The sequence below is a fragment of the Nycticebus coucang genome, chromosome 11 (genome assembly GCF_027406575.1).
Source record: "Nycticebus coucang isolate mNycCou1 chromosome 11, mNycCou1.pri, whole genome shotgun sequence".
NCBI lineage: Eukaryota > Metazoa > Chordata > Mammalia > Primates > Lorisidae > Nycticebus > Nycticebus coucang.
Window position 1 is genome coordinate 66,418,213 of NC_069790.1, and position 24,834 is coordinate 66,443,046.

At 35.1% G+C, this 24,834-nt stretch overlaps 1 protein-coding gene across 2 annotated transcripts in view; it reads left to right on the plus strand.

Moving 5' to 3' along the window:
* The window catches only part of SEMA3D (semaphorin 3D), a 206,112-nt gene that overhangs the window by 22,799 nt on the left and 158,479 nt on the right, over window positions 1-24,834 (plus strand). Inside the window, exon 2 of one of the 2 annotated variants that reach the window (XM_053553864.1) lies at window positions 9,629-9,701. The exons of the other annotated variant lie outside the window; for it this stretch is intronic. The gene's annotated coding sequence lies outside the window, so the exon portion shown is untranslated. The remainder of the gene's footprint in view (window positions 1-9,628; window positions 9,702-24,834) is intronic. 2 annotated transcript variants of the gene reach the window in all.

Genomic DNA, 24,834 nt, shown 5'->3' on the forward strand with positions numbered 1-24,834 from the left:
GTAAGGTATACAAAATACAATAGTAAATAAAAGTAATAACAATGCCATGTAAGAAAATTAGATCTTCATGGTTATAAAACCTGCTCATGTCATTAACCATTTTTTTCTTTTATTCATCTGTTGATTAAAAAATGTGGAAGCATATTATTACTTGGTTATATACTTGTATAATTTTGTAAGGAATACCATATCTCCTTGTAAAGTATGTAAAATAATCCACATTTTCCTTTATTTCTTGATTTTGGCAACTTCTCCAAGTATTTTTGTAAAAGATTGATGTTTTGAAAATAGTTTGTAGTGTTTAAGTTATATGATTTTTTCTTTACCAAATCTTATTTTCAGAAGTGGAGACTCTTTACACCACATATTTGCTCCTGTTTTATTTTATTTTTGTAGAGCAAAGTCTCACTTTATCACCCTCAGTAGAGTGCAGTGGCGTCACACAGCTCACAGCAACCTCCAACTCCTGGGCTTAGGAGATTCTCCTGCCTCAGTCTCCTGAGTAGCTGGGACTACAGGCGCCCGCCACAACGCCCGGCTATTTTTTTTGTTGAAGTTTGGCCGGGGCCGGGTTTGAAACCGCCACCCTCCGTATATGGGGCCTGCGCCTTACCCACTGAGCCACAGGCGCTGCCCCTTGCTCCTATTTTATATGGGAGGGGTCAGAAATAGTTAACACCCTTCTTTGTTTAAGGGAATAAACTGAAATGAGTTTAACAAAATATATTGTGGACTTTTAAAAAATTGGTACACTTGTGTCTAGCTATTGAAAAATCACAGAGGATGAAACCAGTGTGGGTAAGGAATGGTTTTCTCCTGATAACATGATCCCTAAGAAAGCAGCTGCCCTGTTTGGACACTATTGTTGTCATCCACTCCCTGTTACAAATGATAGCAGAATCCAGTGTAAACATCTTACCTTGTCATGCTTGGGCTGTAACCAAACTTGCATCTTAGACCTTGATTATCATAACCAGGTGTCTCTTGAAACATTGCCCAGTCTCAAATTCCAGCTTAAATGCCATCTCTACTACGAAACTTTCTTTGATTCTACTCCATTTCCCTCCCATCTTAGACAAGAAATATTTTTCTATTTAATTTATATTTTATGCCTCTTGTACAACACTTACATTATGACTAAATTATACTTCTTTGTATTTATACTCTATTTCTCTAAGTGCATTCTTATTATCTTGAGTAAAACACCTTGTTTGGTTCACCAGCCACAAATACAACGGAGGTAAATCATATATAGATCCTAAATTCTAAAGCCAATATTTAAAATTAAAACTTTATACTGTCAAAATTATCCTGAAACATCCTGAAATAATTCCTAAGATAATTGTACAGTAGTCAGGCACCATGTGTGGAGCTCACATTCGGTCTTTCCATAAATAGGCCTTTCAATACAGTACAATGCTAAAAGCTTTCCTTCTATATTGCATCAAGTCACTTTCTTCACATCAGCACCAGATGAAGTAATTGGCTTGTATTTAGAGGCTGTGCTGTATGAAAAACTCCATGCATCTTTAACAATGAAAAACAAATTGCAGCTTAGAGGGATGCTCAGACTATGAGAACCAAGAATAGAAAAAATTATTTTTTTTTCCAAAAAATGATTAATTTTGTAAAGATATATTGTCGAGAATTTCTCTTTATCTACTCGGCTTTTGATAAATTAGGTACCTACATTTATAAACGTTTCAAGACACACGTACGATGCCTATATTTATATTTCCATATATAAAGGAGTATATGGAGAGATACATATGGATATAGGTTCAGGTTAATAAAAAAGACAACTACTTTAAATAACTAGTTTAAATCTAGGATGAAGAGTCATCATATGATATGTTGCAGTGGTTCAGTTCAAGTTATTACGCAGGGAAGACTTCCAGATGGCAATACGTTTGCTCAAATAGACTTTCATTCAAATCCATGCTCTGCTGCTGACTGATGCTAAGACCTAAAATACTAGCTTAACTTCTCTGAGTATCAGTTTTGTCACAAGCTAATTGAGATTTAAAAGAATACCTACCTGAACAAGTCTGAAATGAGATGTGTAGTGTTTACTTCATAGTAAGCACCCAAAAAGCCTTGGCTATTATTAATGTTATTGTTTGTTCCATTTACAAAATAAATATTTATAATTTATGGTGAAAGTTTAAGCCTTTCTTATGAGAATGGGAGCCTGTGACTTTAGCTGAATTCAATTTATATTTGAAAAATTGGCAGAAATTACGTTCCTATTTTTGAAAAGGCATTCAGACATAAAATGCTCAGTTATTTACTTGAATCAGGATTGAAACACTTGGCAAGTTGAAGGCGATTCTGGGGATGAGAAGAGGGGAGCCTCTTTGAATGATTGAAGCTGGATTTCCGAATTGGGTCTTTCAGAAATAAGGGTCTTCTTTGCCCATTTTCCACAAATTTACATTTTTCATAGTAAATTGCTTCAGATAAATTTTAAATGACATCTCATTTTATTCATTACTTTTAAAATAGGCATCTTTAAATAATCTAATCTTTTGTCACTCTCCTTTCATCCTTTCTGTTGGACACTTGGTTCTTATTTCCCTATTATGCTTATTGTGGTAGCCTTTTTTTCGGACTGCATTTCTGATCTTTAAAGTGTTTAAAATTCTCTCCTGACTTTGGAAATTTAACTTCACGTTTTACTGTTCACTTTTTGATAAGTACCCTATTCTTTGCTTTATAAGGATTTTCTTACTGAATTCTCTTTTTTTATTGCGTGGTGGACGATATCCTATTCTGATTTTCACAGGTGAGGAAACTGAGGCATGGAGAGCTTAAATACTTTTCCCAAGTTCCCTCCTAGTGAGTGATGAAGATGGACCGTGGAAATGGGCAGTTTGATTCCTGAGCTTAAAATCTCAGCTGCGCCACAAGCATTAGCTCACTCTCTCAGAGAGTCGCTTTCAAAGGCTGCTTTTTCTTCTTTTTCCCTTTCTGTTCTCTCGCTCTGTTTTAGATTTCAGTGTATTTCTTTTGTGTTTTTACTTATTTTTCTTTTCATTCCCCCTTCTGTTAACATGTAAATTACTATTTCAGAATACACTGCTTTTCCCTGTCCTGTTCTTCATCTTCCACGCAGCATCCTTCTGTGTCCTGGTCCTTAGCTCACCCTTTTGGAGGATGACAGCCGCTGAACCTCTGCCCTATGACATTCAGTCGCTGACTCAGTTCCTTTACTTGGGTCTTCCAAGGAGTCTTAACATTAAAAATGTTATTTTCCTTTCACTCAGTTCCAAGGTGATGTTTGCCTCTGCTGAGTGTATTTCCTCTCCGTTACTGGAATCTTCTGTTCTACAGATTGCTCCTTGGTGCACTCGGGAAGACGCTGCCAGGTTTCCCTTTGCACATGGGCTGGTTTTTCAGTCTCTGGAAACTTGACAGAGCTTCCACGCTTTCCTAACATTCTTCCACAGGTTTCCCCACCACCCTCCTAGCACGCCTCTGCCACGTTTTTCTTTCCATTCACTGCCCCACCCACTGCGCCATCAGGGGCCCCTTTGTTCTGAATGCTTACGGCTACCTGCAACTTCCTCTGTCTTTTTCCATTATGGCAAGAGTTGTATTTTAATCAATTATGATGTGTCATTCTGTGAGAACACAGGTCACTCTGAGAGAAAAAAGGGCTGCACACTCTGAAAATGAAAACAACTAAGTTTTGTTCTTTTTGTTTTTCACCTGATCTATTTTTACCGGCTTCTTCCATTCTTCTTTTATGCTAATTGTGCTTTTATGAGGATATGGTTTTGTACAATAGCTACTACGGTGTTCCCTCTTTTGGTGCTGTGAATTAGTGTACGAGGCACGTAAGAAGGAGGATGCAATGAAATGGCCGCTGGACAGACACAGGATGTTTACTTGACTTTGGTTTACTTGACTTTGGTTTATCAGTAACCCTCCGCTTCTCAGCTTTGTAAAATGGAGGATAAATGATTTGAATCTCTTCAAATAAGATAAAAAGCACACATGTGCCTTACAAATTGGAAACGGTTACAAAACAGGTACAGATTATGACTCTCTGGGCCCTATCAGCACAGAGATGAAAGGGTGTCAAGCAGGTAAACATTAAAATGAACCCAAATGGAAATCTGACTAGATTGAGAATTGTATATATCCAACATTTACTATTATTCATACATAGGAGATGTTTTGAAAATGTTAAAATCTACTCTTTGGGTTTTAATCAAATAATATTTTTGTGTACAACTGTGAACATGTGAGGTTATGAGACAGGTATGTAGTATGTCTGTTTTGGTGAACCAAGTTAATCCCTGTGTGGGAGTTCAGTTTCTTCCTGTGAGGGGATGAGTGACTCACAGAGAAAGCACAGATTGGCCTCTGTGTACACGTGGTAGCAGGTGTCACTGTGGTGGAAGTCCCCTAAGAATGGCTGGCTTCCTTCCCAAGGGATGATGTGTTCAAGGTTTAATATTTACTCCCATTTCAAACTATATAAGTGATTCATTTACATTTAATACTGAAAAATACTAATTTGCAAGCCAACGCAGTGAACACGTTTCCACTGGAAACCATGTTTAAGGGACCTATTATCCCATCTTATTTAGTTTCCTTCTGGAAACTAACTGTGTTAATTTACCATTTCAAGTCATTACTTAATAAAGACTATTATGTGAACAAAATACGGAGGAAGAAGCTAACATTTTACTGCTTTCAGACACTGTTTGAATTCTGTGTTCCCAGATCCCCTTATTGTGTCCCAGCACTGTGGTGACATCTGTGTGGTCAAGTTGCTTGTGCGTTAGTCATAGTCTCAGCCAGACCAGTGTTATCTAGTTCCCATGACAGCACCTTTCTCCATATCTTGTGCGAAAATTGATCACTTGCATTTTTATACTTCTCTTCCGACTTTTAGAGCTGCCTCATTTCTGGCTTATTGCAATTATTCTCCATAAACCTCTCCTGGTACTAGGTTAAAGAACATTTTTTTTCCTCCAGAGTATTTACATATTTTGCTTGTTTGCAGGTAGATTCCTTGCCCGTCAACTTGTTGCTCAGCCAAGTTGTACTTGTTCAGTGCTTTAATTTTTCATCATAAATTATTTTTCTCTTCATCTTAATTGTTCTTCCGTCGTGTCTCTGAACTCCTTCCAGCTTCTCTGCACCTTCTGGATAATGAGTTCCCGAGGTCTAAACGCCAGGTGCAGTCCCACCAGTCCTATCTAGGAGGGTCCTATTACTTCCAGTGCTGCTATGATGTCTTCTTGTTCCCTGAGGTCCTCATTAGAGAGATGATGCCTGTCTGTACATGCCAAGAGTGGAGCACGCAAGCACAGCTGCCTCACCCCGTTTTCCTGCAACTGTTTTCTGGCTGATCTTTTTTTCCAGAATGGAACTCTCAATCAGAGTTTCTCACTCTCTCTCTTTCTCTCTCTCTCTCTTTCTCGTGTTATTTGTAATTTCTATTTTACTCATTCATCTGCTTAAGATCTAATTTATCTGTTTATCTCTCTCTTCTCTTTATCTTAATCCGGCCCACTATCTTCCCACTCCTATAATTGCACATTTATGCTAATAGCAATCTCTGCCACTCAGATTATACATTCATCATTTAACCGTATCAGCTTCTTTTACACCTCAGTGGTAAAAGATACAGTATTTACTCCCTTATATTTATCTAACATCTTATATTTTTGTTTTTATCAAGTCAGTAAGTAGTTTGGCATTGTGCTTTCAGGCTTGAAAACTCAGTTTTGTCAAAGTTCTTCAGAGAATTGAGCTGTAAATTATTTTTAATATTATTGTATACAACTCGATAAAATAACACTTACTTCAAGTTTTGATCCATATGTTACATGGTCTGGGGAGAGATGTGATGGGTGTGATAATTCTGGAATAGTCAGCGGGTAAATTATGGCTTGTGTTTCTTGAGCACTAGTTGGTCATTGTGTTTTTCTTCCTTCACTTCCTTCTGTCTTTCCTGCTTCCTTCCTGCAATCACACCACATTGCTGAAATCCCACCATCTGCAGGCCGGTCTCAGGGAAAGGATAGGGCACCTGCATGCTGCGCCCGGCTCTCAAAGTGATTAGCTTCGCAGCCGCCTCAAGCTGCTTACCTTCTCATCCATAACAAACGGGGGGGGGGGGGGTTAACAACATGATGAGGAAGAGAGGAGAAGACAATGTTTCATTTGCAAATTAGAGGACGAATAAGAGATAAAGCTAAAATAAAGTTTTGTACCCGATTGAAGAGAACTTGGAAAATTTGAAAAGTTTATCTCTGTGATGTGTGGCTCCCCACTGCCTGCCAAAATTAATTTTATCAAAGCACCTTTAGAGTATAAATTTGGTTTGTATATAGCTAGAGGATGGAAATGAGGGAGAATGGAAAAGAAGGTAGGGAAACTTTATAAGAATACAGGAATGAGGTAACAAAATAAATACAAATTAGGGTGTGGAGGAAAAATTTGAGTTTGGCACTATATATTTGGGAACCAATTTTAAAATCAGTGGCTGATAAAAAGTGGTTAGATGGAGTCTGACCACCTGGAATGTTTGCATGATTAATCCAGATTCCTGATCACCCATCTGTGACTTGATGAAATAGAGTATTTGGAGATGATAGCCTGGAAATTGCAATTTTAGCAGTCCCCTCAGGTGATTCATATGCTTATCATTCCAAATTTTTAGCTGAAAGTGTAATTTATGTCAAAATAAGTGAATATCAAGGTTTAAGTTAAGTAGGGAAAAAAATGATGGCCAACTTGAGACTGAAGGGGTGAGATCCCTTAGGAAAAGTCCAGTAGTAGCTGAGATGAAGTAGAGTGCCATGTGGCTAACAAAGCAGGTAGACAGTTAATGGGAAAGGGTGAAAGAAGTTAATGCAAAGAATTTCTTACACAGCTAGAAACTCTAAGAAGGCAGTCTTCAGTAAGACTTTCTGTATTTCAAAGTGGCATTTATTCCTGAAGTGCGTCAGCTTCTCTGCACAGTGTCCTACTGTGTTTGTCTTTATAAGGAGTAAAGGAAACCATTATGTAAACACACTTCCATTTGGAACAGTAGTGCCAAGTGTTAATGGCATCATTATTCCAAGGAAAGCCTGTTTAGAGACATCACTTTTTGTGATACTTTCATGCAGTGTCTGTAGTCTGTAAGGTATTTACATGGCATAGCGATTTTCTTCTTACTCTCAGTGACGCTGATTGTTTTTATCTTTCTTTTGGTAAACAGGTTCATACTTTTTATAAAGAAATTTCTTAATCTTGGATAGGTGTCTTTTTATGTGTATCCCCTACACTGATTGCATAGACTTACAGATGATGACTTTGGGGGAAAATATAAACGTTACATAAAGGTATGATGTTTGCTCATAAGTTAGAAATGTCATCTTAAAACTTTTCAATATTGAATTAATATGTAGTCAAGATCATAGGTGTTAAAGAGATACTTATTTTACTCAAGAGCCATTTTTGGAAGTTCATACTTTGGAAAATCCAATTATTGCTTCAAGTTTTTAGAATCAAGGTTTAGCATTCTATGAAATATATAAAAATTAGAAATTGCTTTGTTATCTTAAAAATCTCTTATGACATAATACAAGATGTTATGTTAAAGTTAGTTATGCATATAATCTGTCTAGATACAACATTTCTAAGCTAAGGTGTCTGTGTGTGTATAAATATGTAGGTATACATATATAATAGATGATAAAATTACCAATTTTCAGAATACAAAAAAAAACAAAAAACAACTGATTAAGTACAGGTAAATTGGAACCTAAAAGCACCTCTGCAAAAATAAAGGGAACTGCTTAAGTATAAGTCATATTATTCATTCATATTCATTTTATTCATATTATTCATTTTCAAGAGTTTGGCATTTAACTTATTTAGGTGCCATAACTTAATGAGAAGTCAAGAACTACTTACTTATTTCTTTATGGTAATTGCAGAGATCATCCTGGCAATATTAGATGTTTTAATAATTTGCATTCTGTTGAAGAGGTAACTTTCATTAGAAATAAATATCTAAAATAAAATAAAATATTCATATCTATAAATATGACAGCCCTAAAAGGTAAATACATTAATCTATGACTAAGTGTTATTAAGAGTTTAATATGTACTCAAGAAAAAGAAAATAACAGATTGACCTGTCATGGAGATTAATACTAAGACCCTAGTCTCATAAGCACTAAGCTCTAAGGACAAAGTGACAGCTTCCAAGTGACTCAGGACACAGTAAGACATGTGTTTGGTTAATTATTTTTATCTCTTAATGTTGTTTTTAAATTAAAAGAGAATATAAAGTATTTGTATTCAGCTAGAGTGCTTAGGAGAGAAGCATACTGACAATCATCATTTGACTTGAAAACTCTTTTTTTAAGTTAGAAAGATTGGCAGAAATATTTGGGAGTGGGACACAATTATAAGAGGGACATTCTCTAACAAATGCAATTAATGTAACCTGGTTCTTTGTACCCTCAATAAATCACCACCAATAAAAAAAAAATGATTGGCAGAAAAGTATAGATTTGTGATAAAACAAATACAGAAAATTGTTTATTATAGAATTTTGGTATGATTGTATGGTGCTTGCTGTGCAATTCAATTTTTCTGTATATGTGAACATTTTTATAATAAAATTTTGGAAAAATACAGGGTGGACACAAAGTTTTTGTGTAATTTACTATGTCAAACTATCTTAAATTGCACATAAACTTTATTTCCACCCTGTATTTGCAATATGAGAAATGATTCCATCATTTTAGAGCAATCAATCTGAAAAGCATAGGAAATGGCAGTAATAATATGCCACAATTCCTTATGGAGAGAAAAGGATCCCAGAAAGGTAAACCATGCTACATTTTAAATAAGTACTTTTAGAACTAAGGTTTAGCTAAATTATTTTTATATTTATACATTTTTGAAAAAAGTTTTACTCTTTTTCTCTAGATTAGGTGTTTGAACCTAATTATCTTTTATAGCTGTCTATTATTCAGGGCAAACCTAAAGTTATCACCTTGTGTTGTATTTCGGTCAATGAGTTTATTCAGTTTTATGGTTCTCTGTGGCACGTTTACAAAGTGCACTTTATACTGCACTTTTAGTTTCCTATAATCAAGGAAACAGTCTGTACCACTGTGCTTCAAATCATTGCCATCCTGCCCATTACTTCATTTGTAATAAAAATCACAAACCGTGCGAGTGCATTTTATACATGCTCATTTCCAAAATGGTAATAAGTAAACGTCTGGTCAGCCTTGGTATAGAGAAAGCGGCAGACCCCCCACATGGCAGGATTTGTAGGACGTTTGATGGGGGATCAGGGGTGCACCTCCCTGCCACTCCACTGAAGTTTCCTACCATGGGAACATCCATGTTTTATTCTATTAAAAATGTATATATTTTATAGATATAGTATTTATATATAAATATATATAATATATATATTAATTTTATATATAAAGATTCTTTTGAAAGGTAAAGAGTATCAGTCACTGTAAATTATTAAAATTCAACCTTTAATTAACATATATCCAAACTAATCCTAGGAAAACAGAACAGGGGGAGGGCTTGGATCTTAGCAATTCTCTGTTTGTAACATCTAACCTTCTTTTGTTCGGTGTCATAGGGGATATGGTGGCTTGGCAATGAGGCAGTCAGCAACAAGCAGTAAGGCATTGTATGCTGAAAAGAAAAAGCAGGTAAGGGTTTCTGTGATGGTTAATTGTGTCAACTTGATTGGGCCTGGGATACCCTGACATTTGGTTAAACATTATTCTGGGTATGCCTGTAAGGGTACTTCTAGATAAGATTAATTTGAATTGATCAATGGAGTAAAGTAGATTGCCCCCTTAACATGAGTAGATGTCATCCAATCAGGTGAAGAATAAAGAGAATAAAAGTCTTGACCCTCCCATGAGTAGGAAGGAATTTTCTTCTGCTTGATTGGCTTGAGCTGGGATATCACTTATTTTTCTACCTTGGACTAGAACTGAAACTTGTCCTATGCCTGGATGTACAGCCTGCAAGTTTTTGGACTAGAACTATACTAGTGATTTTTCTGGTTCCTAGATCTTTGAACATATATTGTAACAACACTATTGATTTCCTGGGTCTTCAGCTCTCCAGGGCTGAAGGGACTCACCAATCTTCATAATTATGTAAGACAATTCTCCACAATAAATCCTCTCTCTCTCTTTCTCTCTCTCTCTCTCACTCATCTTTCTCTGTCTCCATTTTCCTATTCAATTTATCTGGAGAACTTTGACTAATAATACTTGTTATTACATCAGCAAACAGTCTTGGGAAGCAGTCTTCATGTCTGTTTACCAGGGCAAACTTTGGATATAATCTATGTCCACACCATATGCAATGTTCCTTCTGGATATGATCACTCCAAGAAGATGTGGGAATACAAATAACGTTTGAGTCTCTGCTATATAACCTCACTGATTCACTAAAACAAGTACAGTGTAAAGTCGTTATAGTGGCTTGAGTTTTGTTACTTGCATACAGTTGATCTTTGAACAATGCAGGATTGGACTGCAAGGGTCCACTTATATGCAGACTTTTTCAACAAAACAGAAAAAATATTCTTGGGATGCAAAACAGCTGTTATGGAGGGTCGACTTTTTCTGAGGGCTCCATGGGGAGACGACAGAACATGAGTACTGTAGAGATTTTGGTATTTGAGGAATCTTGGACCCAGTCCCTGTCACTATAATGCTGTCACTAGGATAGAAATTGCCTGAAAATAATTAATTTACCTCTCTTGGAATTAGAAGTCAGAGCTTCTCTGTGATTTCTTGTTGTGAACATGGCAGTGTCCTCATTTCTGAGGCTATTCGATTAGACTTTGACCTGCAATGGTGCTCCAGAACTAAAGATGGTCCACTGTGCTGGGGATGCTTTACTATTTTTATATATGTATAATTACAAAATTGACCATATGGGCAATGAGTAATTGGTCAATGTGTAATCCTGATACACATTTGTCTTGAACTTCTGGCCTCAAATGATCCTCCAAACTTGGCTCTCCAAAGTGCTGGGATTACAGGCTTGAACCACCATGCTTGGCCCCTAATTCACATTTTTATTTGTTTTCTAAAATATACTCTATTTATAGAGGATATTTTGATAAGATTATCAATCTGCATTTGAAGACATGTTTCTTCAATATGAAGGCATAATCTTAGCAAATGCCCTTTTTTATTATTATTAATTTATTTTTTTTAAGGCAGAGTTTTACTATGTCGCCCTTGGTAGAGTGCTGTAGTATCACAGCTCACAGCAACCTCAAACTCTTGGGCCTAAGTGATTCTCTTGCCTCAGCCTCCCAAGTATCTGGGGCCACAGGCTCCCACCACAATGCCCAGCTATTTTTTGGTTGCAGTTGTCATTGTTGTTTAGCTGGCCCGGTACAGGTTTGAACTGGCCACCCTCAGTGTACGTGGCCTGTGCCATAACCACTGTGCTATGGGCACTTAGCCCAAAAGGCCACTAAGCCTTTTATTATTAAATTACTAATAGCTGTCCTAAAATTCAGCGCCATATGTTTCATTAATGTTGTGTTGTTTCATCATTTGTCAGGCATAATTATAGTTTGTGTTATTTTACTATAAGCTTGTGATTAACTTTTTTTACTCTTACCCAACCTGAGGTCATTTTCATCATCGATAACTTGTCTTTGAGGACATAGTGTTGTCCTCAAATTATAAACTATTCATGTGGGGGCAAGAATAGTGATGTCTTTTTCTTATCAAATCATTTAATTTGGTGACGTGAGATCAAATTTAATTGTGAATATTGGTATATCTTTCATTTGCTTATGGTTGGCAATGATTTTTCACATGCCACCTTGGCTTATTGTAATAATAAATAAGAAGTAATTCAGTTGTTACTTATTACACACTGCAGTAAAGTTTGTCTAACAGGTGGTTGAAATAATCAAAATCAAAGATCAAAGAGTACTCACTCTCTACAAACAGATACTGTCCTGCCTTTAAGTATAGGTATAAATAAAACAGAAATGCAAAACAAGGAAGAGATTGAAGTGATAATGATTGGTTAAAAATTAAAGAAAAATAGAAAGTTGTAAAGTGATAATGAATATGTTTGTTAAGAATATCGTACTATTTTTTGTTTATTGGCTTTGTTTTAATTTGAGATTAGAAAGGATTGCCAGAAATTATTATTTATATACAAGTTTTATACAAACTTGGAGAAATTTATCTGGTTAATATTGAAGATTTCCAGAGTAAAGAATGAAAAAAGGGAAGCACATGGACTACAGAGGGCAGAGGACCAATATAGGGAAGTCTTTCTGAATAACAACACCTCACATTCCCTACTCAGTTTTACATAGGCTTCCTGCAGCAATTTCATTGTATATAACTTCCCTTGACTTTCAGTCTCAGTAATATGAGCTAACCTCTCTAATTATATATATGTAGCATATGTGTGGGAGTGTGTGTTTGTGTAAAATTGAAAATTCAAGTCAGACTTCTGCAATTACAAGAGACATAAGATACAACAGACAAGATGGCAAATGTTATTGGCATATATTGAGTATTATAATTTTAATACAATTTTTCCCTTTCCTAAAATGTATATACATTTTTTATGTTTGTCCAACATTTACAATGAAAGGGAGTAACAGGCAACATGAAATAACACCGTTCAGCCCAGAGGGAAGTCTATGTAAAGAAAGTCGTCTTTGGACTCATTCCTGTGGGGCTTAGTCATGGTCCCACAATAAGGGCCTTGTCACACCAGACTTTACCTACCCGGTGAACTTATTCTTAAACTCAGAGCACCACAACATAGAAAAGCTTAACTGACTGTAATCTTCTAGCTATACATCTAGCAAAAGCTAAAAAGTACGGAATAGTAAAGGGAATATCAAGATGAGTGTTAAGATTAAAGAGGGAAATGAGTTAGTACATTACATGCACAATTGCCCTTTCAGATCTGGTTTGATGATCATGCTTACAGTAATGTGTGTATATATATATATATATATATATATATATTTTATTTTCTAGAAAAGCACTTTTCAATATTTTTCTGTTATTACCTTAGCAGCTTAATAATTTTTTCCATTACATCAATAGACCAACATACAAATGCTTATTGATAGTTAAGCCAAAACAATTTAATAAGTATTTATGTCCTGACAACCTAAGTTGAAACAAAACATAAAATCAATAGTTTTTTTATTCTTAAATTACTTATTAACTACTTTACTAATGGAGTATGTCTGCATGCTGGACCCTGCCCACTTCTCCAGCTTTGGATCCGATGAAACACTGAGAGCTTCCTTACCCAGTACACGTGACCTTTCAGGAGGTACTTATTTTTTCTCATGTCACCGACTGAGAACCCAGCTTCACAGAGCTATGACATTCTCGAAGGAAACGTAGTACTCTCTAATGTTGAAGGTGTGAAATACCTTGACGAGTAGTTCATGCCGTTTGTGACAGATGTTGAGCGTTCTTGTGTTTACCTTGAAATTTTAAAATGTCTCACCTCATGTCTGGTGAGTTCACAGTAGTACTGCAGATGTCCTTGGCTCACAATTTTGGAATCATGAATCCAGACTGTTAGATGCTAATGTGAATCCTACCCCTTGAATCTTGTTAAATTTGAGAAGTCCAGAAGCTTCGGCTACAGTGAACGTGAATGGTGGCACTGTAAAGCGACTATAAAAACTCAATGTTTTCTACTTTCATGTCAGTATTTTGTAGGTTTTCTCAGCCCTGTTGCTGCAAACATTTTCCAGGATTCACAGTACCAGAGACTGTGACTTTGGAAATGTGATCTTAGCTCGCACAGTGATGGTGCAGGGACCATCACTATGCCTGAGGCAAGTGTGACTTGCATGTTTTTAAGAAAATATTATTACCAGTATTTATTAGGTTATTTTTAATTTTGACACAGTGCTTAAAGGTTTGGAATAATTTTTTTCGAAGTTTCTAACTACGCTCAGAGGAACCCCTCGTTTTAGTAGCCTACGTGAGATATATTGTACAGAGAGGAGGGCATTATCTTCTCCTGTGTCTACATTAACTGCAAATATACTCTGAGGTGCTCCAAGGAAGGGAATTTGAACACATTTTCCATTTTATATCATTTTTGTGTTTTAATAACCCAGTTAACTATACAAACATTGTTTCCTTTTTAAAAACAAGTATCTTATAGAAATGTGTATTTTCCCCAGCTAAGGATTTTAGTGGAAATCTTATCTCAATTATTTGAAAGTTTCAAATATGAGTCTTTAAACTAAATGATGTTAACTATTTCCTGCTTCATGATCTGTGAGCACTCTCAATGTTTCCACTGAAACCTCAGAACAGAAAACTGAAGCACATTAAGATAAATAGTCAAGAATATGAATTAATGTTTGAGTGAAAAGAAAAACAAAAGAGAGAGCTCTTCTTACATATCCCAGGTAGAGTTAATTACAGCCGATCACTAATGGTGATACTTAATAGCTATGGTTGACAATCAGGTGATTTAAGTTTAAATTTTGATTTGTTCTTTTTTTCCACCTATTCATTTTTAATGCTATTTCCTGCAATCTACTTTGTTAATCAAGTTCCCATACGTTCAATAGATTCAGTCATCATAATTTCTGAGTAAGGTAATCAGTTAGCCAGCTTCCCTGGCAGGGGTAATTGGTTTAATTTTATTCATGAGTTGAAACTATTATTCAATATTATTCAATATTTCTAGGTAGTAGGTGTTTGAGGGAATAAAATCCAAAACTAGTGGTGGATCGGCTAGTATATTAGGGATGTGGCACACTCTTCCAGCTAAAAGGCTCCATAAAATTGATAGGGAGATGAAGTAGTCGGTCAGTCAAATAAACAGAGGCTATGATGTGATTAGGGCACCTCACCGATGTTATCCATCCAGAAATGATTCTAGTTATTTAATACAGCTAAAAGAGAAGAAAACAATTAATTAGCACACGGCTAGGAAAGTAAAACTATATCTAGGCAAATGAACATTTAGAAAAAAATAAATAATATATTAATAATAGGTATTATAAGAATAAATGATTTGACTTTTTATTTTCATAAAATCCTATGGTCTATGTGTCAGAAAAAATATACATATTTATATATGCATACACTTAGCATGGATGTGTTTCCAGATTTCGCTTGTAAGTTGATTGAGGTGTTGTATTTTTCTTTATTGGTACTATGTTAATTTCGAACTAGGTAGCTAGTAGAGTACATAGAGATGTATTTACAGACAGACATATGGATGGTTTTAAATTATGGACAGAAAACTATTTCTGCAGCTGGCACTGTGATGGTATAATGTTAACATTGCGGGGTCTGCAACCAGGTGAACCCATCCTCTAGAATAATAAACGTTTTCCTGGTTCACTTACTTCATCCCACTTGCTGTACCAATATTCTATCTTTTAAACTTTCTATTCCTGATATAGTCTTTTGAATTATTCATGCTAAATAAAATATTCGTCTGAGTATTTGCAACATCCCTTTCTAGCCTGCATCCATTCACTGGAATCTATGCTTTGTCACACCCAATATCTGGAGATTTTACTGTATATTCTTCCAGAAATATATATTTGGAAACATATTAGGAAACTGGTTCTTGTGTCTCACACTTCTATTTATTTTACTTGTGGTATCTGCTATTAGGATAGTTTGTTTTTTCTTTCAAAAATATGATCCATTTGTTTTTATCAGTATAATTGCAACATCTCTTAAATGCAGAATTATGTAAAGGATTTTAAAATAATATAAGAAGTGAAATGTGGCTGTATGTATGTGCATGATATATGTAAACACATATACATAAAAACACATTTATTGTTAGAAAATTATAAGGTACTATACAAATATAAGGTATATTGAGTAAGGTAGATTGAATTATCCAGTTAGACCTACTGGCTTTTTTTTAAATGTACAGTCAACTGTCTATATGCATAGATATTACATCTGTGGATTCAATCACCCACAGACTGAAAATATTAAATATATAAAAAAAAATAATTGAACAAAGTTCCATAAAGCGAAGCTTAAATTTGCTGCCTGCTAAGTACCACATTGAATCATGGGAATGAAATGATGCATGGGCATTGTGCTCAGTTTTATAAGTAATTTAAAATATAAGAGAGCGAAAGGACTGAGCAATATATATTATTAGTAAGTTATAGGTACATATGCAGGTGCCACACCCACTTGTATAAGGGAATGGAGCATCAACAGATTTTGGTATCCATACACAATCCTGGAACCTATCTCCTACAGATACCCGGGACAACTCTATATGTTTTTGAATCTCTCAAAGGTTTTTATTTGAGTAATAAATAACTTTTTTTACAAATACATTATAATTTGTCACCATTATAGATCCTTCCCCCGACCAGATGTTTTTTCTTTGTGTGTGTGTGTGTGTGTTTTTATGCCACTGACAGAACTTTATTTCTTTTTAATGACATTTGCTTTTTAATTATTAAACAATTCTAGGCCGAGAGCAGTGGCTCATGCCTGTAATCCTAGCACTCTGGAAGGCCAAGGCCAGTGGATTGCCTGAAATCACAGGTTGGAGACTAGCCTGAGCCAGAATGAGACCTTCTCTCTAAAAATAGCCGGGCGTTGTGGTGGGTGCCTGTATTTCTAGCTACTTGGGAAGCTGAGGCAAGGGAATCACTTGAGCCCAAGAGTTTGAGGTTGTTATGAGTTGTGATGCCACGACACTCTACCAAGGGTGACAAAATAAGACTGTCTTGAAACAAAAAACAAACAAAAAAAGCACCACATTTTATGATCTTACTTAATGAGAAGATGTGAAGATATGGTTTCTCATAATTTTCTGTTTCTTTTATGGTAGTTCTTCAAAAAAGAAAAAAAAAAGAACTACCAAGTTTCCAACAAGGTAGCTTTTAAAATGGCAAGTTTTTCAATTTCTCGTAGTATACTTAAATGCCTTTAGAATTGAGAATAACCAACAGGAGCAGCATGAAAATATGTCTTATTATCCTATTGTTTGACTCAAGGAATGTACCTCAGTCTATAGCCTTCAAAAACAATGAAACATTAAAGGCTCTTCTTTGTTCAGAGCATCATTTTCCAATTTGTATTGTCTCTATTCTTTCATTCAGTTACTGTTTTTTTGATACTAGTTAATAAATTGAATATGTCTTATGTACCAAGCATTATTCTAGATTTAGATAAAATAAGGATAATAAAAATATACCTGCCATTATAATTCCTATACTTGAACACAGTCATTCCAGGAAGAGTTTAAAAATTTCAAAGATAGATTGTTGTGAAGCTGTCATTTATAGTCAACAGTTCAGAGCCCTTGCAACACTCCTAATGAGGTTGCAAGTATTATATTTTTCCTTCATACTTTATAAACAAATAAAATTAAACCAAACTAAGCACTAATAAAAGCCAAGATGGAATTGTGTATATTATCCAGCTGCTACAGGACTTCTCTCCAAAACTTATTTGTTCTCTTTATCTAAATAAAGTTTGATTCATAGTGGGATTTTCTCAATTCTTTGCTATGTTAACTAACAGCTTGATATTAAAGAAGGAAGCCATAACAAATCCTAATAAAATTCTATAAAATATTAATCTCTGCTTTACACCAATCAGATGTTTCAAACTAAGGGTAAGGGGCTAATTGCTTACTCAGAACAGTTAAGAGCAAATGCAGCTTTAATTTTGACCTCTCGGCTGACATAACAGTGTTGGATATTACAGGTTGGTTCCTAAATTAAAAAAAAAAACAAAAAAAAACTGTGTATACATGTTCAGAAACTTTGCTAAAACTCTTACCAGAAATTCTGATAGTTGTGCAAATTGTATTCATTTTTCTATCAGATGAAGTATAACCCTGCATCTTATAGTAAAATGTTTTCTAACCCTAAAGAGGAGGATGAAGGGTTGTAGATACTCCCATTTTCTTAAGTTTTGAAACTACACTTAAACTCATCTTTTATCTTATTTAATTTTAATTAATTTAAATTTAATAAGTTATGTTCGTTTCTTTGAAGTAATTTTAGTAAATCTAATCCTTTTTTGGATTAAATAAAACTTTATATATTACTTTATATATAACTTTTCTTATGTGACTGCAAAAATACTTAAAATTATATGTCTCGCCTCATATTTTTACTAGAGAGTACTAGGATACTCTGTAAGTGCATTATATTACATATATGTTACAGTCATTTGCCACATAACAACCTTTTTTTTTTTTTTGTAGAGACAGAGTCTTACTTTGTCACCCTCAGTAAAGTGCATGGCGTCACAGCTCACAGCAACCTCTTACTCCTGGGCTTAGGCAACTCTCTTGCCTCAGCCTCCCAAGTAGCTGGGACTACAGGTGCCCCCACAACGCCCGGCCATTTTTTTGTTGCAGTTTGGCTGGGGCTGGGTTTGAACCTGCCACCTTTGGTAAATGGGGCCGGCGCCCTGCCCACTGAGCCACAGGTGCTGCCCCATAACAACCTATTATGAACATGCTCCCATAAGATTATAATACCATATTTTTGCTGAACCTTTTCTATGTTCAGATACACAAATAATTTCCACTACAATTGCTTTCTGTGTTTAGTACATACTGTACAAGTTTGTAGGCTTGGAACAAGAGGCTATGCCATTTGGTCTAGGCATATAGTAGGCTAGGACATGGGTTTATGTAAGCTCCCGCTGTGATGTTCACACAATGATGAAATCATCTAGGGATGCATTTCTTAGAGAGTCTTCTCATTGTTAAGCCACATGTGACTGTATGTATTTATGCTATTCTTCTTTCTAACCCCCTTGAAATCACTAATACAATTACTACCATTTACTCTGGAGCTTCTGTGTCAGGCATGCTGCAGACCACGCTCCTCACATGGTCTGACTTTTTGCCAGTGTACTGCTCATTTCAGTGCCGCACCTCATTGCATGGAGCATCATGACAGATGTGGAGTACATCCTCCTTATCATTGTGAATGATTCTTTTTAAAGTGATCTTCTTGAAAATAATGTTTGTACTATATAGGTAAAGGTAGGAGAGGCAATTATATCGAAAAGGGGAGAAAAAGTTTAGTAAGCAAATAGTCTGAGGTCAACTTGCTTTGAATATTACTTTTTCTGATGAAGATGTGACATTGTCTGATTATTTGGCATTCCCAGAGAAAGTCTTTTCAATTCATGGACATAGCTCAAGAGGGAAATATTCAGAAAAAAAATGCATAAGATGGGCTATATTTATCTTGAGAAAGCATCACTCAGTCAAAAAGAGAAAAAGGTTATTCTATTCACATCGTATTGCCTGTCTGGGAATCTTTCTAGTGTAATAGCAAAAGGAGCCATAAAATTTAAGAAAACATTGATGGGGCTTTTCATACACAAAAATATGGCATCCTTCTTTCCTTTCTTGTGAAGAATCTTGTTCTGGGATTTCAGAAATAAAACAGATATCAAAAGCCCTTGTTCCTTTTCCTAAAACTTGTCTACATTCTGCTCTTGACATCCATGTCCAGTGAAAATTGGGGAGAATGTTGCATTACCATGGAGAGAGATTAAATAAAAACAGGACCACCACGAGCTAGATTCTTTATTTCCCTGATGTAATCTGTGTCTTTTCAATAAATTATGACATCTTTAGAAAGTTTTTATTATGGAGTTTTAAGTAAGGTTATAATTTCATGTCTAGAGAAATAAATTTTGACTTTTAAAACAAGAAACTTCGCATAGAATTGACTTTGGTTGATACCGAAATTATAGATAAATTTACGCACTTTCTCAGTGTTTTAGTTGGTATTTTTGCCTCAGTCTGTTATATTAGTAAGCTGAATAAAAATTAGGCAAGAGATGCTAATAAGTCCTTTAGTGATGATGATATATAATTGCTTTTAAGTTCTAATACACCAAAACCAAATAAAATGTATTGCTAACTTCCATACGGTTCACAGAAACACATTGCTTTTATTTTTCTTTCGTTTTTTCCCCCCTGGCTATTAAATTTAAATACTACATTAATGTATTAAAGCTTCATTTAAATGTGTGTTTTTTTTTTTTTTTACTTTTTTTCTATTCTCTTTCTTTGAGTGCAAAGTGCATTGCACACTCCATAAATTAATACTGAGAAATCTGAGTTTACTCCAGTAGGGTCTCTCAGTGACGGCTTTATAAACTAGGCCTTTATTTATTCTGTGTGTGGCCACTTTGGTTATTAGCAGGGGTTACACTGACTGCCTTTTCCCAGATTTATGAGACTTGGCAAAAACCTTGAGAAAACAGAGCCCAGCTTCCCTCAATAGAAAACCTTATTAGATACTAAATAAACATTAATTTGTGTAAACTGGTACTACTCAGCCCAAAAGGAACAAGTTCTTATTTACATTCTCTCTGATGGGTGAAAGAATACTTGGGGGAATTGATTTATAGAGACCACAAAGAAAAGGTAATTTAAGTAATTTAAACTTAAGTAATAATGAAGATTTTCTGCTTTAACTCCTTTGTGCTTAATCATGAAGGACTGTGATACTGTACCAGGAAGGGCAGGCATCCTGTCCTTCTCCCATTGGAGAAAGATCAAGTGGATGCCCGATCTTTTAAAAATTAGCACAGTATCCCCAATAGTACCAGGACTGATTTTTTTCTGGATACCATGAAAACTTTGAGAAATAGACCATAATGTGCAGTTAGTTAACACATGGTTTTGAAATAAATTATCAACTCTTTGATCGCATTGAAATTCCTGAGGAGGTTAAAGCATTTTTTACAAAAGATAATTTGAAGTTGTCTCTTGTCAACAAGTTAGTCATGAAAGTAAAGGGGTGGGAATTAGTATGTGAACTAGATTAAAAATGATAGACTGTAGCTAGGTACAGTGTGCCACATTGCCTTAGATACCGAGGTGGACAAACCAGCTATGAAGAACAGTCTTGGGATATGCCTAAAAATTTTAACATGGACTGTATATTAAATAAAATGAAAATGTATTGATAGGTAAAATAGAGATAATTAACTCACAGATAGTTAAAATATTTATGCATATGCCTAGAAAAATACAAAATGATAAAGAAGATTTTAATGGTGATTATTTATCTGGAGGGCAGATAAGAAGGTAATGTTTTTAGTTTCTCCTTTTGGCATATTTCTTTTTTCTTTTTAAGTGTACAATGCAAGCATACTACTTCTGTGAGAGTCATTTTGGATACACAGGTTTTTGTTATATGAATACAGTGTATAATGCTTAAGTCAGGGCTTTTAGTGTGCCCATCACCCAAATAGTGTTCATTGTACCCAGTGGGTTAGTTTTACCTTCACCTCTTACACCACCCTCCTCCCACTTCTTGGTTTCCCGTGTCCTTTATTCTTTGTGGCGGTGTACACATATTGTTTAGCTCCCACTTACTATTAATAAAATAACTAACCAGTGGTAAAATTTTTTGACTGACCTTGATGTTTGCAGTAAAATATTGTGTATTTTGATAGAATATAGGAAACTAAAATTTTAGTCAGTATGGTAGATAATGTCTTTGATGTTTGGCATAGAATTACCTAAATTGTTTTAAGACAGACTAGTTAATATTAAATAACCTTCAGGCTTTGCTAAGACATACCGATTTTCTTCCTTCTGGCAAGACATAGATGGTAGCAGATTTTCTTTTCTTTTTTTTAAAGTAAATTTATTCAGATCAATATGAGGGTACAAACAACCAAGTCAAAATACTTGGTTATGTCTCACACACAAAAGGAGTGTCAAACATCCCCATCCCATGTCCATTCAGTGAAAGCACCCCAACCCCCTCCCTCTCCTTCTCTACCCCTCCTCCCAACTTGTATTGAAAGAAGTTTTTCACCTATATGGGTATGCATCAAATAGTCTACTGGCTTCATTGAGTACATTGGATAATTGCTTTCCCATTCTTGGAATACTTTACTAAGAAGAATGTGTTTCAACACCATCCAGGATATTACAAAAGATGTGAAGTCACCATCTTTTTATGGCTGAATAGTATTCCATGTACACAATTTGTTAATCTATTCCTGAGTGATAGGCATTTAGGTTGTTTCCATGTTTTAGCAATTGTAAATTGAGCTGCGATAAACAATCTAGTGCAAATGTCCTTATGATAAAATCATGTTTTGTCTTCTGAGTAGATGCCTGGTAATGAGATTGCAGAGTCCAATGGGAGATCTAATTTGAGATCTTTGTGGATTCTCCATACTTCTTTCCAAAGAGGCTATCAGTTTATAGTCCCACCGACTGTGTAAGAGTGTTCCTCTCTTTCCACATCTTGGTGCCAGCTTCTGCAGCTGTGGGACTTTGTGATTTTTTCTTCTTTTAAAGATCCCAAATCCATTTTGAATTATGCCATTTTTTAGGCAATAAAAATCAAACCCATTACTCTGAATAAAACAGGTTTTAAAGATTCTATTTCTTCCATTTCTTGTTATGTTGTACATTAATTCATTCAGTATTAGGCCATTTTCTCAGGAAAACCAGAAGAAATTTAGACTAAACAGATTTGCCTCTTAGTAATGACTCCTTAATAGAAGTTAATCATGTATTTTGTTCTGCAGGTTGTAGACTATAGATTATGGGGAATAGGTAATATATGGTGATAGAGTCAGAAAATAAATAAGAGCTATGCTGTAACATGTCAGACAGAATTTCATTCTGATATTTGAAGTGCCTGTGATGAACTATGTCTTAAATGCTTTTCAAAATTTTTTTGTTTTTTTAAATTTATTCTTTTCAGAATGTTAGGGGATACAGATGTTCTGTTTACATACTTCGTTTTTGTACAGATTAAGTTAAAGTTATACAGGTAAGTGTGCCCTTCGCCCAGATAGTGTGCACCATACCCAGCAGGTGTCAATTTAACTGCTTTTTAAAATGTAAGTGAGGCTGTACCCATTAGATCAATAAGACACCTTATGGTCAATTCACTGTCTCCTTCATTTAAAGGTGAAAAAGAATTTGTTCTCACTCTATACATACAGTAAACACAAAACTTCAAATAAGAAACAAGTCATTGCTTCAAATGGAGTTACTTTACTTAAAGGACTAGAAACATTTTTCATATTATTTATTTATTTAAAAATATTAAGGAAGTGCAAATGTTTTGTTACATAGTACACTGTATAATGCTTAACTCACGGTTTTTGGTATGCTTGTCATCAGAGTAGTGTTCATTGTATCCAATGGGTAAGATTTTTCCTCAACACCTGCCCCACCTTCCTGCTCCCTTGGTTTCCAGGGTCCTTTACAACTCTGCACTGGTGCGTACCCATTGTTTAGCTCCCAATTATTAGAAGAACATACGGTATTTGGTTTTCCATTCCTGACGTACTTCACTTAAGAAAATGCTCTCCAGTTCCATCCAAGTAGCTGCAGCTGACATTATTTGGTGCCTTCTTATGGCTGAGTAGTCCTCCATGGTACATATTTACTATGTCTTCCTTACACAGCCATGCGCTGATGGGTGCTTAGGTTGGCTCCACATCTTTGCAATTGTAGGTTGTGCTACGACAAACACCAGCCTGTGGATGTCTTTGATAAAATGACTTCTTTCCCTTTGGATAGATACCCACCATTGCAATGTTTTATATGTTCACAATAGGCCCTCTTAATGAACAAATAAGCTGTCCAATATAAATCAAAACTTCCCCATTCCACCTTTTCAATCCCTTCCGTTTTTCTCCATAGCATTTGCCACATTCTTACAGGTTACACTTTTTCCTCCTTGTTTGCCTGCTAGTTTGTCTGTGTTTCTAAAGTACAAGCTGCTGGAACAGAGATTCCTTCTTCTGCGTTCCTGTGCTGTCGCAGTGCCAGGACCAGTAGTGGATCCATAGAAGCTGTCAATAAATATTCTCTTCAATGAATACATCAATTGTCATCCACAGTAGTGGTTCAATTCTTAATTAATTTGAATAAAATGAAATGTTTTCCTCCTTATGTTAATGAATATTACAAAATTCTCTTGTAAACTTAATTTTACAAATAAGTTAGTAAATATTTTCATACATATACATTTTTAATATATAGACTATACTTGTTAGTAGCCTGTGGTAATGTGTTAATTATTGAATAATGAATTATAGCATGCAACAAATATATCAAATGTTACTTATTTGATCATTCTTACTTTTTCTGTCATTCTGATACTTTAACTCTACAGTTTTGACCTCCACTCAAGAAGGAAAGACCCTTGCTTGTTTAGTTTGTCATTGTTTGTGATAGTAGTAGTTTACTCTACAAAAGCATTATAAATTGCAGTATTTATTCTTTTTCTCATATTTTCATGAACATATAGAATGCATATCTTAGTCTAGTCCCCCCAAAGATAATATAATAGTATTTTATGAATTTTAAGATGCTATGTTTTTCTTATTTAGATATTTCTGATATCAGTGGCATCTTAAAATCAATGTCATGTCATAATTTGACTGGCACCTGTTTTTTTCAGTGAAACCTAAAATAAAGATGTATATTAAAATGACTTCTTAGTCTAGATTAAATAAGTATAACAAATAATATTTATTCACTTTCTTAGAAATATTTTCACAGTAAGTTCAAAAGCATAATTCTTTAAAAAGTTAACTTTCATCTGTAGGCCCTTTGTGATAAAGACAGAAAGGCTGTGTTACTAGATTAATTTCAGGTTGCTATACACCTTAACATTAAAGTACTTGTGTTGTAAAATGATATTTTCCTTGTTAAAATTATTTAAATTAGTCATCTATTTGAATAGAAGTTGATTCTTTAATGTTGAATAATGTTGGGGTCCCGGCCCAGAGCAGCATCTGCTGAGACCTGTGGAAACTGGCAGCG